Source organism: Ursus americanus, chromosome 14 (genome assembly GCF_024610735.1).
Source record: "Ursus americanus isolate L20-20 chromosome 14, mUrsAme1.1.p, whole genome shotgun sequence".
Taxonomy (NCBI): Eukaryota; Metazoa; Chordata; class Mammalia; order Carnivora; family Ursidae; genus Ursus; species Ursus americanus.
In genome coordinates this window covers 36,283,111-36,299,918 of record NC_142140.1, presented here as the reverse complement: position 1 = coordinate 36,299,918, position 16,808 = coordinate 36,283,111, and the positions used below count along the sequence as shown (strand labels likewise).

The following is a 16,808-nucleotide window of genomic DNA, read 5'->3' as shown; positions in this document are numbered from 1 at the left end:
AGTCAGTCCACTCCTTGCTATCAGATTAACTGTGTTCCAGACCTTCTGTGTGGCTATGTGACCCAGTCCTGGCTACAAGAGAAGAGAAAGTCTGCTGGGAGGATCTGGGAAATATATCCTGATTCCCAATAAGAGAGGCAAGATAGTGTCAAAACATCCTGAGTCTTATTAATACCACCCAATGTTCACCTTGCAATAGTACGTCCCACAACTCAGGTCAGCAAATACACTGCATTAAAACGTATACAGACTATATATTCTACTTTTCTTGGGGCCCGCAAAACTTCCAGTGCTAGATGTGGGTGTAACACCAGCATGTAAACTCCATGAGGACATGCACTGTTTCATTCAACCAATATTACTGAAGGCCTACTCCGTGTCAGGCTCTGTCCTGGGCAGCAGGGTAGAGTAATGAACAAATCAGACGAAGGTCCCTGCTCCTAAAACGGAGCTGATATTAATGAATACCTGCTGAATTAATGAACTGTAAATTCAAATCATTAATTACTGAACCAAAACCCTGGTAGAACAAACTATTTTTAAATTGTAAAACTTGTAAGTTTAACTAAAACTAGTGTTCAAATAATTTTATATATTGACCTCTAGACCAAGCAGTTTTTGCTATATGGCCGAATACACACACACACACACACACACACACACACACACACACACACACACGTTTCTTTTTTGGATACCAGAGAATATTTACTGCAAAAAGTATTGGCAGGCAATCACACTTATTATAAGCAAACTGGAGAATTTCCGATGTCTCATCAAAAAATATATGTATGCTAACTGAAAGAGAAAGTGCCCCTTCAGTATTAATTTTGCTATACCTCTAAGGAATATGTTTAAAGAGTACACTAAATACAAAGAAGTAGTCAATGAAAATTGAAATCAAAATTCAAAATCTGATTTCTTCTCCCCCCTCTGCCTCCTCCCCTCCACAAAAACTACTGCAAAAGGTATAAAGGGGAAGTTGGAGCTGGGAACAAAATAATGAATATTTTTAATTATTCATGAATTTTGATATCCTTATTCCCTTATTCTCCCTCCAATTACCATGACCAAGAAGAACGAGTCACATGACTGTTATTTGGACATCTGGTAAGGGTGGCCTAAAACTCCCAGACACTTGATCAAATTTACATTACCCTACAAGCGAGTCTGGCAGTGGGATAGATTAATACTTAAAAGGGATCATCAAGAGACCAGAGATACTAATATAGTTTAACTGTAAGAGCTCAGCTATAGGCAGAATAAACAGAAATCTGAAATAAAGACCTCCACATGTTTTTGAAGTTCTTAGCTCAAGGTTAAGGAACTGACCGCAAACCAAAAAGACCCAGAATTTCAAATCAGGCGTAGAAAGTTACTTAATCGTCTTTACCTCCCAAATGGCTACCCATGTGCTCATCTCATTATAGGCAGCCCCGCGAAAAAGAAGCCCAATGGGAGGGGAAGAGGGAAGATCTGATAACTACGTTAGAAATCAGAAAGGCAGGTCAATCAGAAAAGATACCAAGTACACATACACATGCCAGGAAAAAAAAACCCTGTATTAGACGGGACCAAAACAAACCTCCATCTGACAGTCCACGCTTTTCTCTCTATATAAATTCCTAGAGGCCTTAGATGTGATATTATATTTGCAAATTCTCTGGTACATGAACCGTTGGAAGGAACATAAAAGCCAATTATATTTTGTTAAAAGCAAACTATTCTCTTGAAGAAAATGAAAAAGAACAGAAGCTGAATACTGAGCAGAACTAAAATTGTTCTACGCAAAGTTCAGCACACTAAATGTCTTGAAAGAGATCACTCAGCGAAACCAGTAGAGGTGCTCAGAAGGGAATTCAGGTCTCTTTGACTTTGTGCTTTGTTTTCGTTGGTTGAGCAAATGCTTCTCTGAACAGCAAACAAGACTCACAGCTGGGGAATGGTAAACAGTGAGCATGGACTAGACGAACCATAAAAAGGAGACCTGACTACAACTCCCCAGACCAGCACCTGCTAGATCAGCTTCCTTATCTGTTAAGCAGGGAATAGACATAGACGGAGGGGTTGTTGTGAAGACAACATGATAATTTACATAAAATATGGCACCACACAAAATAAATTTTAAGGGGTTGACTTAGTCTTCTAAAGGGGAGGAAATCAAGGTTACGAATGATCACCACTGTATCCAAAATAACTAGACAGTCCTGATAAGGAAGCACGTGGCCTCAGGAGCCAGACTGCTGGCTGTGCAGGGCCAGTGTCATCATCTATAAAATGGAGATGTTAACAACTCTACCTACCCCATAAAGTTACTTTTGATTATTCAATCAATTAATGCATATTAAAGTTTCTAGTACAGTAGGCCTCAAAGCATAATGGCTATTATTGCTTTAACAAACCTCTCAGCAGAACGAAGATCCTTACTGTTGCAAGGCTGATTCCCAGCCCTTCAGGACTTGAAACACTCTCTTTTTTCTTACCAAATACCCTTCTAACCCCTCCTAGCAAAGTTATACAGTAACTTTTCTTTAATTAAAGTACATATCTTTAATAATTATTTGATGGAATGGAAGGACATTGAGTTTAGGGAACAGTCATAAGGCTAAAAAAGAATCAGTATGATAAACAGCCACCATCAAAAACCTTAGAATCAGCAGGAAAGCACATAAACAAAGCCTTTGTCCCCAAGGGAGTGAAGAGGCTTCTTCCTTTCCCCCAGAGGCCTGGAGAAGAGTGGCAGGCGAGCTGTCATGACTAATGTCTCCAGACCCCTGGGAGGCTGGCTTTTGTCCATCAGTCACCAAACTTTTAACTTCCACTCAGTCTCCACAAAGCCTTCAACCGAAGGTGTCGTCTTAAGGCAGGATGCTTTGGGGGTTTTGCTGCTTTATTTTGCTGTATTAAGCACACAGGTATTTTTAAAAGCTTTATGTCAGACTTTAAAGACTCCTGGACTATACTCACATGTGCTGTACAATTAATTCATCAGGATATTTTAAGACTTAAGGCCCTAAAAGAAGCAGATTATCAGTTGTAAATGTCAAGGACCTTTGGATAGGCTCTACCCCTCAAAATCACTACAAGCACCTAGCAGCATGATCAGGTAAAAACCGTCCCCTCAGGAATGCCTCCCAACTCCTGGGCAATGCTGCTGCCCCCTGGGGCATCCCTGGGAAGCCCCGAGTCCACTGCAAAACTCCGGGCCATCATGTCATGGTCCACAAACCTAAGACGCATGCTGAACATTTAATAACAATGATACAAGGAACAAGGATAAGTTATTTAGAAATAGAATAAATTATTTAGAAAACAAAACAACTCTTCAGTAGTTTTTAAAATAAGTGCTTCCAGGAAAGGAGTAAACCTCTGGTTACTACTGGAAATAGGCTGGGAGACATGTTACATCTGTAAAAATAATTCAGTGCAAAAAGTTAAATAGGCATAAGGGAAAAAAAGAGCCTAAGTTATGCTAATTAGGAAACTAATTAAACTCATACGTAAGATGTAAAACCAAAACTGGCAGAGCAACAGTCCACTCACCTGTTACGTTAGAGCACAGCGGGATGCCTGGCAGCCTGTTGTCTGTTCAGTGCAGAACTTAGCTACAGCCTGTCGTCTGCTTTTGCAGACTGCAATACCCACACATACTCATCTACTCAGTAAACTTCCTCTGAAAACTAGAAGTGCTTATGTTAAATACACAGAAATTTTGGGTTAAATCTTTACTCTTTTTAAACAACAACAACAAAATGATTCCTCCTCCTCCACTTTCCTATTCTTTCTCTAAAAACAATTTTTTCTACCATTAAATTACCATTTAAGTAAACTTAAATACAGTACTACAAAGATTCCAAGTTTTCCAAGATTAGCACTTATCAACTCCACTTTCCAGTGTGTAGTACAGAAATATCTCCATAATTTTCAATTCTTAATAATACTGACTATGCTACACTAATTTTCATATTGTATAAGCAAAAATAGTTTTTACAAAATATAAAACTACTTTCAGTCTTGGATAAAACTATAACTGAAACAGAGACAGGTGACTGAAGTAATCAAAGCAAGCTGACAAGAATTCAAAACTTTCTTTGCAAATTAACACAAGGGAGGCTGGAGGCAACTGAACAGTTACTGATGTCTCTTTAAGAGGCGCAAAATTTCCAGCATCATCTCTGAGAACTGTTCTGATTTATATTCCGAAGTGTGGGATGAGGGGAAGGGCAGAAGAAGGTTGTTATTTTAATTGTTGTGTTTAAACTGTTGAGAAAATAAATGAGCTAGCTGGTTAAAACCTGCACTCAAGAAAAACATCATTATCAAGATAATAACAACTCAAAGCACACGCTCTACATCATTAATGCGTTTTTCTTCAATATTTTCTTACAAGCGGTGAGACTATAAATGCAGTACTATTCTCTACTAAAACATAAAGTATAAAAAAGAACTCAATTCCGTTGTCTAAGCTCACATTAAATGCCTCCAAAATGATCATCTGCAGATAAAAGCAGATAAAACCACAAGCTCACCTGCATGGCGTCTGGACCTTCGTGGCCTCAGCCAGAGAGCAAGGGACAGGACGCTCGGTCAGTCCTCACTGACCAGGACACGAAGAGGCCTCATGTCAAATCTAACTACCCAAAGTCATGAGCTTACATCAAATTCCTCTCAAAACAATGTTTTAGGGGGAAAAAAAAATCAATAAGCCATTCAAACAGCAGAGTGCTACTCTTACCCGAATCTTTAACAAAATGTCAAATTCAGACTGCCAGTGAGTTAGACTTCCGAGAGGCACCTTAATGAAAAGTCTGGTCAAGAAGGTTTTCCTGACTTTAACAGATACTGTGGTGAGAACTACATGTCATGGAATTTGGGCCGTGGAAATGGCGGCATCTGTAAAGCGAACGAATAAACCTACTGAACAGGCGTCACTGCTGGGCAGCTGCCCAACCAATCCTGCAACTTCAGACGGACACGGACGGACTGTGGTGAAGTACGAGCAGAAAATAATTTTTCTACTTTACTCAAATGATGAGTGATGAACTTTAACACATAAACATTCTTCCTTTTGCTCATCCCCCCCCCTTAATTAAGTACATCATGCTCACTTCACTCCCATTTTCAAACATTTGCTTATTAGTGCCATCAGGGACTACCCCCCGTGCTACACTTTCACGGACATGAACTCAACTGCCTGGATAATTAAAAAAAACAAAAAACAAAAAACTTTGTTTCACTAAATAATGGAGATTGGTGGATCTAAAAATCGGAAGAAACTTTAAGTGGCACCTAGTCCAGTGGTCCTCATAGTTTTGTGGTTATCTAACCACCATTCTCACACCTCAACATTTCCACAAGGAACACCTCTCCATTAACCTAGGCTGCTTCTCCAGCACATTCCTCCCCACGCATCCCTGAGGAGGAAGTTGTCCGTTCTATGTCAAACACCACCAATGATACAGTGACAGAAAGCTCCCATGAACACCTTCTGGGGTAATCTATTCCACATCTGAGTTGCTTCACCATAAAGTCTACCCTTAAACTGCCCCAAGTTGCAAAGGCTTCTACCTATAGGTGTTTCCCACTCACAAGAAGTATGCTGCATGGAGACTTTGTTCACACAAGAGCCCGTCACACCCCTGAGAGAACAAACAGTTCTTCCAAAGACAGGTCCTTTAAGTTCCCTCACCATCCTGGTCTTCCTGTGAGACACATTTTAGTTTATCTGTATTCCAAAAGAACACAAAAGAATAAATTAAAGCCTTAAAATGATTCTGATTTCACTTTAAATACCCTGCTACTTATGTGACCAGGCAAAATATTTCAAAGCTAAGTTTGCTCAGTTAATTAGACCTGGATCCTGAGATCATGGTAATCAGGCTTGATGGAACAAAGAACTCTTTCTTTCTCATGCTGTTCCTTCAAAGTCAACCAATCACAGAACCACAGAGATACCTTTCCAAAAAAAAACACAACAGCCAATGGGTACATGAACAGGTGGCTCACCATCATGAATCTTTAGGGAAATGAAAATCAAAACCACAATGAGAGATCACCTCGCACATGTTAGAATGGCTATTACCAAAAAGACAAGAAAGAACAAGTGTTGGTGAGGGTGTGGAGAAAAGGGAACCCTTGTGAACTGTTGGTGGGAATGTAAACTGGTACTGCCACTTTCAAAAGTATGGAAGTTCCTCAAAAATTAAAAATAAAACTACCATATGATCCAGCAACTCCACTTCTAAGTATCTTGACACAAAATCGCTACCTCAAAAGATACTTGAATAGTAAAGTCCACTGCGGCATCATTTACAATAGCCAAGACATGGAAGCAACCTATGTGTCCATCGACGGATCACTGGATAAAGAAAATGTGGTTATTCATCTACAACAGAATATTCTTCAGCCATAAAAAGGAAGGAAATCCTGCCATTTGCAACATGGATGGACCTTAAGAACAGTGTGCTAAAGGATGTAAGAGAAAGACAAATGCTGTATGATCTCACTGATATGTGGAATCTAAAAAAATCAAACTCATAGATTCAGATAGATTGGTGGTTGTCAGAGATGGGGAGGCAAGGCGGGGGGGGGGGTGTAAATGGGTAAAGGTGGTCAAAAGGTACAAACTCCCAGTTACAGGATAAATAAATCCTGGGGATGTAATTTACAGCATGGTAACTATAGCTAACAACACTGTACTGTATACTTGAAAGCTGCGAAGAGAGTAGATCTTAAAAGTTATCATCATAAGAAACAAAAATGTGTAAATATGTGAGGTGATAGACATTAATTAAACTTATTGCAGTCATCATTTTGCAATATAAACACATATCAAATCACTACGCTGTACACCTTGGACTAATACAATGTTATATGCCAATTATATCTCAATAAAACTGGGGGGGGGATTTTGATGTTGATACCTACAGTTACCCTTAAAGTCAGGGTCTTGGTTATTTTCTCTCTCTAGTCCCAGTTCCAGATAGATACTCAATAAATGTCTGGAAGGAAGAGAAAAAGGGATGAGAACTTAACTCTAAAGCTGAGAGATTTGTTTATGTGAGAAAGGAAAATCTAGGCAGGTCAAGATAATGCAGAGTGCAGAGTAACTAACAGTTACAAGCAAACAGGCTGGTGGCCTATGTAGAAACTGAGAACAAATACTGGGGAAATTAAGTTTCAAGGACGAAATCTAGCCACTGGTATTCAGGAGTTCAAGGCACTGACTTAATCATTATATAATTGGGGGAAACAGCAAGGATCTAGTTATTGGAAACCTTATTACCAAGGTCAAAAAGACTCAACAGTAAGACTGACCTTGAGGTTGCTCTAGTGACTTCTTGCCACGTTTAAGCAATTCATGTCTATATCTCCTTTGGGGTGAAGATTAGTCCCAGAGTCTGGGAAGAAGCTGGCTCTCTTGGCAGGAACTCAGTAAGCCTATGAGGTTATAACTGTGGAAGTGGAGAGCTGGGTGGAAACAAAGGCCACAAAAGGAAAAGGAGCCAATTCTCAGGTGGTCTAACTTGGGTGCAGCTTGGTTTGTGATTTTTAAATTTTCAGATTCCCAAGTCTGAGCACTGCCTTTCCAGAAAAAAAAAAAAAAAAAATTACCACGGGGCGCCTGGGCGGCTCAGTCGTTAAGCACTCCCCTTTGGCTCAGGGCGTGATCCTGGGGTCCTAGGATCGAGCCCCGCATTGGGCTCCCTGTCTGCTGGGAGCCTGCTTCTTCCTCTCCCACTCCCCCTGCTTGTGTTCCCTCTCTCGCTGGCTGTCTCTCTCTATCAAATAATAAATAAAATCTTTTAAAAAAAAAATTACCAATCATTTTGCAAAAGCAGAGTATCTTTCCGGAGAAACTAAGAGAAATCATAGGTAGATCTACATACCCGAAAACATAAAGGGAAAAGTGACTAAATACACACTCCTGTGCCAAACTGAATTCTCCTTCTGGGAAGTGACCACCGCACCCTGCAGGAGCTTCTAGAGGAGCCCTCCAGCCCAGCTGCATCTCAGGGCCGGGCTTTTCCTCGTCTCTGTGACTTGACGCCCTGCTTGGTCGCAGGAAGCATACAGTCTGTGGTCTGCACAATGAAATTAATGGGGATAGTTCTGTCATCTACTCAGACAGAATTTGAGTCTCAACTCTCGATACTTCTCATAATCATCCTTTAATTTAAAGGAGTGCCAAGAAACTAAAATAATTATTGAAAAGCATCTCAAACTCTGAAAATCTGATGCCATCTCTTACCAGTTTAAAAAAATACAGAATGTACAAAATATCACATAAAGAGACGAAAAAATTATTTTCTAAACAAAAGCCTTAACATTTATAAACTCCAACTAAAAACCCGTAAGAATCTGCAGTTTTTGAACTTCAATCCACATGCTAAATACACATGGTTAATTATAGCTATCTTTGGCAGTATTTTTTTTTTTTAAGTTTTTATTTAAGTAATCTCTACACCCAGCCTGGGCTCACAACCCTTAGATCAAGAGTCATGCTCTACGAACTGAGCCAGCCAGGCACTCCGCTTTGGCAGTACCTTTTATTTGTGGCATAGCTGTTACATCTGATGCATTACATAACACAAAAAAGTCCATTTTAAAACAAATTACTTTAAAATCTGACCTATTACATATGTGACACAGGCTGGCTGTTCTGCTGCACTATTTAAACACCTGCTACATTCACAGCAGTTACCTACAAAACACAAGATCTTTATGTGCTGGCACTAAATTTCTACACCTCCAAGGGCTAATTCTAGGCTGATCAATTAGTACACAAACCTTCTCCACGTGGCCTCGTCTCCTCCGTTCACTTAGCTCTGACCATTCTGAGCATCTGCTACATGTATATCCTTTTATTCAAGGTATATCTACTTACAACAAGCTACAAAGGTATTGTGACATTAGATTAGTGTTTAAAACAGATACAATGACAGCCAAAAAAAGAAAAAAAAACCATCCCATTTGGGAAGAATTGTGAAAATGGTGTTAACAACTAAGATACAAAAAGTGAAAAAAGTAATAATAGTAAAAGCACAATCGAATTTACATCAACTTTGTAACTTTTCTTATTTGTAGTTAAGATCAAGGAAAGAACAGAAAACCATTTCATAACAATAAAACAGTGTAAGAGACAGCAGCATCATAAATCAAAGCTGTAAAAAAAAGAAGCAATTACTCTATGCTCATTACAAAATACTATGCTGGAAAAAAATACAGTCGAGATTGTAATTTGCTCAATAATTCACCATACAGTCTTTGCCTACAAACGAAGCCAAGAAGAACACTCTTAAGCAGAGTTTCCAACAGAAGGGTTTGTTCAGAAGACATTAATGCAGAGAGAGGAAAAAACCCCTCAATTTGCTAATTAGTTGAAACTGTTTGCCAATTCAACTGGGAAATGGTGCATTAGAAAAAATACCTACCACAAACAACTTGTTAAAATAGTCACTGCATTTGTAACTGAAGAGATCACACACAACTATACCACTGGATAACAAAATAGAAGAGAAAGAGATGTTTCTTTTAATAAAAATAACCCAGCTAATAAATGATGAGAGAATCTCTAATAAAATCAATTAATGGATCTAAGTGTTGGCCATCAATAACAGCTCACATCAAAAATAAAACAAAAGACCACCCGAGGGGCACGTGGGTGGCTAAGGAGCTTAAGCGTCTGACTTCAGTTCAGGTCATGGTCTCGGGGGTCCTGGGGTCCTGGGGTCCTGGGATTGAGCCCTGCGTCTGGCTCTGTGCTCAGCTCTCCCTCATCCTCTGTCCCTCTACCTGCTCATGTTTGCTCTCTCAAATAAATAAAATCTTAAAAAAAAAAAAAAAGAGGGAGAGAGAGAGAAAAAGACAACCTTAAACACCATGTGTCCCCTGATGGAAGAATACAACACCAACTATGAAAAAGTCTTGGGGGAAAAAAAAATCAAACCAGAATGGGATGGAACTTCTGGATCCACTAGAGAAGTCAGAGGAACAGGATAAACATCACCATGGTGACCTCAACTTTTACTTCATACCATACATAAAAACTCAAAATGAATCATAAACCTAAATGTAAGAGCTAACATTACAAAAAAAAAAAGAACTAAAATTATAAAACACCTAGGAAAAAATAGGAGAAAGTCTTTTTGACCTGGGGATTGGCAAAGATTTTTTTAGATATGACGCCCAAAAAGGCACAAACACTAAACAAAAATTCAGTAAACTGGGATCGTATCAAAGTTTAAGCTTTTTTGCTCTTCAAAGATTCTATTAAGAAAAGAAAAGACAAGTCACAAACTGGGGGGAAAAAATCTACAAAACATTTATCGCGTAAAGGATTTGTATATAAAAACTCTTACAGGGCGCCAGGGTGACTCAGTCGGTTAAGTCTCCGGTTAAGCCTCCAACTCTTGGTTTTGGCTCAGGTCATGATCTCAGGGTCGCATTGTGTCTGGGCTCCCTGCTTAGCAGGGAGTAGGCTTCCCCTCTCTTTCTCTCCTCTACCCCTCCCCCACTCTCGTTTTTCTCTCACTCTCTCTAAATAAATAAATCTTTAAAAAAAAAAAAGAAAAGCCCATCAAACTCTTACAACTCAATAAACAATCCAATTTTTTTTCTAAATAGGCAAAAGATGTGAATAAACACTTAAACAGGATGTAAGAATGGCAAATAATCACATGAAAAGATACTTTGTTAGTCATTAAGAAAAACAAATCAAGGGCGCCTGGGTGGCTCAGTTGTTAGGCGTCTGCCTTCCGCTCAGGGCATGATCCCAGGGTCCTGGGATCCAGCCCCGCATCAGGCTCACTGCTCTGCTGGGAGCCTGCTTCTTCCTCTCCCACACCCCCTGCTGTGTTCCCTCTCTCGCTGGCTGTGTCTCTCTGTGTCAAATAAATAAATAAAATCTTTAAAAAAAAAAAAAGCAAATCAAAACCTCAAGGAAATATCATTACATACCAACAAAAATGGGTAAAGTCAAAGACTAGCAACAGCCAAATGTTCACAAGAGACTGCAGCTCTCACACAACGCCGGTGAAAATGGGTAATGGGACAGCCGCTCTGAAAACAGTCCAGCAGTTCCTTAAGAAGAACTTCTTAAGAGCTGTATGTTTACATACAGTTACATACAACCCAGTAATTTCACTCTTGGGTATCTACCAAAGGGGGATGAAAACATATCCATACAAAGACGTTTACACAAGTGTTCACAGCTATGAACAGGAAACAACCCAAATGTTCATCAACTAGTAAATGGATAAACAAAAAATGGTGTATCTACACAACGGAATAATTCTCAGCAATAAAAATGAATGAACTACTGATACATGCAATAACAGGGATAAACTTCAAAACACATCATATGAAATGAAATATGCCAGACAGACAAGACTACATACCGAATGATTCTATTTACATCAAACTTGTAGAAAAGGCAAAACTGTAGAGAAAAAAGCTTACAGGGGCGCCTGGCTGGCTCAGTCAGCAGACCATGCAATTCTTGATCTCGGGGTTGTGAGTTTGAGCCCCAAGTAGGTGGAGAGATTACTTAAAAAAATAAAATCTTAAAAAAAAAAAAAATCTGTGGTTGCCTGACGCTAGAGCAGAGGAAGGACTTATTGGTAACTGGTCACGAGATCATTTTGGGGGTGGGGTGATGGAAGTGTTCTAAAACTAAATTCTGGTGACAGTTGCATGATTGTATCAATTTACTAAAACTCAGTAATATCAACATGGGGAGAGGCGTTATATTACCACCTAAACAGGTGCATATAAAAATCAAGGTTCCAGAAACCTCAATTTTTCTTAAATCCTCAGGTCATCCTGAGCAGAAGAATCTCTCACATTCAAACATCTTGAATCCAACAGAAAGTGGCTGGCGGCTCACACTCCATGTGCTCTGGCCACTGAGCAGCTCCTCATTTCCAACACAGGAACCACATCACTGCTCCAGTGAAGGAAGGAAATGAGTGTAGAACAGAAGATCATTACCTGTTTTAAACTTTGTTTTCTGTGTCACTGCCCAGTTTATTCTTTGAAAGGTTCAAATATTACTTGCACTATGTACTGTGCTATTTCTGAATTATAACAAAAGCAAGAGTATTACTATTTCAAATTAACTCCACATTCAGTAGTTGTGAGGTATTTTCCCCAGTTTAATTTGCAGAGAGTAAGTGCTCATTTAAGCACCTGCTAAAATGGCCTGCACCCAATAACTGGGGCAAAACCTGGATGCCTGTCCTAAGGGCCCTAAGCCCCACAGTACAAGACCACTGAGCCGCCGAGAACCCGACAGCCACCGGACTCAAGAGCCCACAAACTCTTCACTTAGTCAGCACCAGCTTGCTAAACCTGGAGCAGGAATTTTCAAAAAGAGCCTCCTCTCTTCCCCAAGATATACAGTATTAAGTACACAAACAACAGGAAAATAAAATCATTCAAGTGTAATTTAATCAGGATTATTACTTATAGATAGATTTCCAGTGGCTGGATGTGTGTGTGTGTGTATGTGTGTGTGTTCATATTGGGTTTTTTTTTTGGGGGGGGGGGCTCTTAGCCCAAAATATTTTACAAAAATATGATATTACATTTTCATTCCAGAAACAGAGCTATTCTTTTTATATCATAATTTCAAAAGAAAAAAACCACTTATAGGTTCTGCATAACAGCCAATACAACAAATCAAACTGTAATATTCACATAGAAAAGACCTTAAAATAGAGATAATGCCAACAGGATATTTAATAATATTTTTTAAATTTACTGATTTTTTTACATGCAATAAAGGGTACTGTGGTTTAAAAAATCATAATTTTGGAGATAAATACTGAATTATTTATGAAGTGGTGTAATACTCAAGATGTGCTGAAAAATGATGTAGTAAGGGAGACAAAATTGTGCCTACCTGTCAGAAAGGAAAGTATATACAAAATAAGCCAGCCACGTGGTGATAACTATGGAAACCAGGTAATGGGATTTTCTGTTTCTGTGTATGTTTAAACATTGCCATGATAAAAAGTAAACCATGAAATAAAACTATAGTGATAAATCAGCCTTCTCGAGGGGTTACAACGAAGCAGCAGCAGCGTCACCATTAACTGTCTGGACCCCAGAAACGAACAGAGCGCATGGTGACATCATGATATTCATGGTGCTAGTGCGTGACTGGAGAGCGTGCTGCGTTCTGAGCAGCAAGAGAGTGGACTCTCGCGACGAATATCCAAAATTACATTGCACTACATCCAAAACACAGTCTGTATTTGAGAGACCTTTCTGGAAAAATCAATGACATTTAACAAGTACGTGCTGACTAAAAGATCATCACTGTTACCCGGATATTTCCAATTTCTGATAATCCTTTTATTGAAACACCTATTTATTCCTTCAACAATGAATGTTGAAGCTAGAACAGTAAGAGAAAAAAAATGGTCTATCACTGGAAATCCATCTTTTGAAGTTATAATGTGGCATTTTAACTGAAAAAGAAGCACTATCACCAACTGCTAGGTCACACTTAGGTAATGAAACAGAAATTACGGTTCCTCCTGTTTTATGCTCTCATAGCTTTTAATGACTTAGGTTGTTTTATCTTGATTTTCCTTTTTAATTATGGTAGATAATCATGTGGCAGATTCCCGAAATTTTGAGACAAACTTCTTTGTCACTCATGTACAAAAAAGAAATGCTGGCTCTTAAGTCCCTCAAGCTTTCAGTAGCATGATCGCTCACTTGTACCACCTGGGACACCAACTTGATCCAGCCAATACACCCATCTGCTAAGCAAAAGCAATCCATCCCTGGTACCGAAATGGGTCAAAGGGAGGGACGAAAGGGGCTGCAACTGTTTCAGTTTTGAAGTCTCCTTGACAGCAAGGTACTCACAAGCACAAAGGTGCTCATCTTTTGCGGAGGCAAGGGACAGTTAAGTCAGATGCGCTGTGACTGAATAAAATGCAATCGTGATACAGAGTAATATTTTTTTTCTTTCGATGCAAATTCAGATTTTTTGTGTTCCTGAAAAGTCAGAGTTTTTGTGTTTCTAAATTCTCGGGAGTAGGGTTGAATGTAGTCAGGTCACTTTTCTTATCAACCAGAAAAAACTTACTGCATATGATCCCATACTGTGAGGGCCTGAATGCCACTTGAGAAAACCTTGCAGCGACATAAGAGGACAAATGATGACTACTAAATACTCCGGAGAGACTACCCATGATGGGAGTTAAGCACAGGGAGGCCTCAGTTTAAAAGCCAGGTCCAGGAGCGCCTGGGTGGCACAGCGGTTAAGTGTCTGCCTTCGGCTCAGGGCGTGATCCCGGCGTTGTGGGATCGAGCCCCACATCAGGTTCCTCCGCTATGAGCCTGCTTCTTCCTCTCCCACTCCCCCTGCTTGTGTTCCCTCTCTCACTGGCTGTCTCTATCTCTGTCAAATTAATTAATTTAAAAAAAAAAAGCCAGGTCCAGAATGAAGATGTAATTTTGCAAAAATAGGGAAGATGAAGACAGTTCCAGGCAAAGGATAAGAGCAAAGGCACAGGGATGGGAAAAATGCCGTGTATTAGTAAGCCTAGTTCTCAGGTGCGTATAACCCGGAAGGCATTCTCAAACACACCGTATCTCATTTCATCCTCAGAGCCACTCTGCACGAAAAGCTGGCATTCACATACACAGCATACACAGCGACAAGACCAGTTTGGTTTGGGTTGAGGGCTTCAGGACAAGTAACAAGACAAGACCGGGAAGTCAGACTGGGGCTAGCCAAGAGGTATCACTTACCAAGGGTCTGGACTTCAACCTGAAGGAAGTATGGGCACACTCAGGGTCTGTGGGTGGAGTGTAGGTAGAGAGATGGGCAGTGATGTTCAGGACGGACAGGAGCCTGGAAGCTAGTTCAGGGGATGCTTCCTTAGTAATCTAAAAAGACCAGAAATGCCAGAAGAGGAAGTGATGCGAAAGAAATACTTTATAGAACATATCTGCAATTCACAAAGGACTTTTGCTTAAATGATCTCGTTTTACCCTGAGAACAATCTGTAAGGCAGAACATGTGTCATTTCACTGTAAGAACTGCAGCTCCGGTCATTTCCTTTCATGACTGCTCGTCACTCCGTTCCTGTGACATCAGACTGTAAGCTCGCTGAGGGTACTGCAGGGACCATGTTGATTTGTGTTTGCCCCAGGAGCCCTGCCTCCGGGAGACACTCACTACATATGTGACAGACAAGCCAGCAAACACAGAGCGCATTTCCTCTTCCACTCACCTTTCAATGATGCCAAGATGCTTTTTCAACCAAAAATATTTTTTATTTTGCTTTGCTTTGTGTTAAACGATTGTTCTGACAATGAAAAGGCCTTCACAATTACGATAATTCTTTTTGGCACTTAGACTCCCACTTGAGGGAAAAAGAAGAAATGCACAAAAGGGAACGGCAGCTTCTCTGCCACCTTCCCGGTAGTATCAGAAACTCACTCCCAGCCATCTATTAGCAGGGATGCGAAAAAGATGAACGCTTGGTAGTTATTTTTTCAAAAATGTTGTTTTCTTGCAAAATGAACTGGATACTGACAGTATCCAGATACGTACAGTGCAGAGGTGAGAAACTCCGGCCTAGGACACTTGTGCCAAAAAGCAGGAAAATCCTCCAGAGAAGAACGGAGGCGGGTCAAAGCACAAAGAAGTGAGCCTGGCAGGGTTCCTACTGGCCAATCTAGGATAATCTACATCAATATAACTAACGAGAATAACAAAATTATAGCTCATTGAATAAAATAGAAAAAATGAGTCCACACTGACACAAATTTATAATAAATAAACTGAAAGCTTGATGAGGAATGGGACAGGTTCTAAGTACCTACCCACAAAATACTAATTAATTACAAAATACTCATTAATTACAAATAAGATATAATGAGACATGCACCATTTCTGTGATATTCCTGCCAAAGATTCATAACCTGAGTTTACTCTTGAGCAAACAGCCAACAAACCCAAACTGAGGGACACTCTACAATATAACAGGCCTATATTTCCAAACATAATAACAGGCCTAATTTCTAAACACATCAAGAACACCGAGACCATGAAAATCCAAAGAAAGGCTAAGGAAGACTCGGCAATTCAATGCAAAGCATGATTCCTAACTGGTTCCTTCTGCTCCTACCAGAAGAGGAGCAGGGAAAAATAGGGTGGTGAGGGCTGGAGACGGGAGGCTTCACTGGGGCAACTGGTCAAACCTGACTGCAGTCTGAGGAGTATTTGATGGTTACACCATACTCACTATACAGGAGGATGTCCGTACTGCAGGACACACATACCAGGGAATCCCACGAGATGGAGTATCAGATGGGCAACCTACTGCCAAAGGCTGGAGGGGCAGGTGACAGTTCTCTCCTATACTTACAACTTTGCTCTGTTTTTTCACAGTTTCAAAATTTTTTAAATCTTTTAAAAATAATTAGTATCTCTCCAGAGTGAAAGTAATCATCTTCATACATACATATATATTTCTTTCCAACACAGTGTTCTCTTTGTAGGAAGAGTAGGAAAGGAGTCTCGCACTGGAGTGCTAGGGAAGTACTGTGAAATAACATTGCAAAACAAAACACGGAAACAAAAACCAGGCTTTACGTGTAGGAACCCGGACTTCAAACTCCAGTTCATCACATACAAATTCATGACCCTGGAAGACTTTTCATCCTTCTGGGTCTTCATATCCCAATCTATAAAGTGGGAATGCCACTTTTTGTACAGAGTGGCTCTGAGGATGAAATGAGACGGTGTGTTTGAGAATGGCTGCCAGGTTATACGCACC

General features: G+C 40.0%; 1 protein-coding gene across 11 annotated transcripts in view; it reads right to left on the bottom strand.

Moving 5' to 3' along the window:
- The window catches only part of SFMBT1 (Scm like with four mbt domains 1), a 121,987-nt gene that overhangs the window by 71,580 nt on the left and 33,599 nt on the right, over positions 1-16,808 (bottom strand). For 7 of the 11 annotated variants that reach the window (XM_045807343.2, XM_045807340.2, XM_087866970.1 and 4 more), the window contains one exon: positions 14,773-14,910. The exons of the other annotated variants lie outside the window; for them this stretch is intronic. The gene's annotated coding sequence lies outside the window, so the exon portion shown is untranslated. The remainder of the gene's footprint in view (positions 1-14,772; positions 14,911-16,808) is intronic. 11 annotated transcript variants of the gene reach the window in all.